The sequence below is a fragment of the Cyprinodon variegatus genome, unplaced genomic scaffold (genome assembly GCF_000732505.1).
Source record: "Cyprinodon variegatus isolate N-32 unplaced genomic scaffold, C_variegatus-1.0 Scaffold294, whole genome shotgun sequence".
Classification (NCBI taxonomy): domain Eukaryota; kingdom Metazoa; phylum Chordata; class Actinopteri; order Cyprinodontiformes; family Cyprinodontidae; genus Cyprinodon; species Cyprinodon variegatus.
In genome coordinates this window covers 172411-173705 of record NW_015150747.1, presented here as the reverse complement: position 1 = coordinate 173705, position 1295 = coordinate 172411, and the positions used below count along the sequence as shown (strand labels likewise).

General features: G+C 43.9%; 1 protein-coding gene across 1 annotated transcript in view; it reads right to left on the bottom strand.

Annotated features, from left to right (window-relative positions):
- LOC107090429 (synaptic vesicle glycoprotein 2B-like) overlaps positions 1 to 945 on the bottom strand; it is a 51340-nt gene extending 50395 nt beyond the window's left edge. The window contains exon 1 of the mRNA XM_015383800.1: positions 813 to 945. The gene's annotated coding sequence lies outside the window, so the exon portion shown is untranslated. The remainder of the gene's footprint in view (positions 1 to 812) is intronic.
- Between the last annotated feature and the right edge of the window lie 350 nt (positions 946 to 1295).

The window sequence follows — 1295 nt, the reverse complement described above, 5'->3', positions numbered from 1 at the left end:
GGGTCAGTTCCAGGACCATAGCAGGTTCCAGAGAGGATATGGTGGCATTTTAACCAAACAAATACTTTTTTTTAGATTTCCTGAGTTTAAAAAAAAGGAAGGACACTGTGTTTGAGGTAGTTTGGACATAAATTGTGAAGAGTTTTAACTCATTTGTCTAAATAACAAACAGGAAACCGGAGCACAAACAAACTGCTGAAAGACCTGCTTCCAAAACTTTCTCAGATCTACAGAGGAAAGGGTTCAAAATCTCTGAATGCTGCTGCTTTTAGTCTCTGACTTCTCTCGGATCATGAAGGAGGTCATCAGAGGAGATTCATGTAGGAGGAAAGACGTGCTGGTTCCAGGAAGAATTCAGGCATCATATTTTTGCTCTCAGGTGTAGTCAGCTTTTAAAGGTCCGCTCCACAGACAGCAGATGGGTTGACAGTAACAATCAGCTCCTTTGAGCTCACATGCAGAGTGAAAAGGATCGTAACGTGAGAAGAGTGTTTGCTTTGGTGTGTGATTGCATAAGGCTGATGGCACTAAATCCCTGCTGAATAGATGCTTTAAACCTTCTGCAGCTCCTCAGAAACGGACTAAGGTCCTGATCTGATGTGAGAAATAAAACTGAAAGTCCTTCCTTCCATTGTTCATCCTTATTTTCCTGCTTTACCTCCTTTACAAGAGGAGAAAGTTCAGATGAATACCTGATATCTTTGTTTTAGTTAAATCTTTTATGATTTAATGTTTGATCAAATGTTACAATAAATTTCACCCAGACAGAATTTCAACCTCCAGCTGACCCAAAAAGGAATTACTTCTCTTACCGGGACCAGTGGAACTGAAGATCCGGACCTCAAAGTAAATCCTTTTTTATCAGGAAACTATAAATCTGCTGCAGACTTTGTAAAGAGCATCGTACGCTGAGGACAGGCTGAGAGATTAGAGGATGCTGCTGATGCTGCCAGCCCTCCCAGTTTCACTGCAGCGCTCCTCCCCCCGCCCCCCAGCCCTCTCCACCCTGCCACGCCCTCAGTGGTTCAGTCCTCTGCGCTCAGACATAAGCTGGACCGTGCCACTTTTTTGCCGTGAGGGGAAGGGGGGGATCTGAGGAGGCAGATGGTTGACTGGGAGGGGGTGGAGGGATGAAGAGAGGAGGAGGAGGAGGAGGAGGGTTCACAGATGTGTTGACTTGGAGCAGAGATGCTTGATGTGATTCAGAGAACACATCACCTCTTTGTTTTTTTACCTTCTTTTTTCTTCATATAGTCTTTAATGACATTTAACCTCCATTTTTTTCTTTTTGTGAC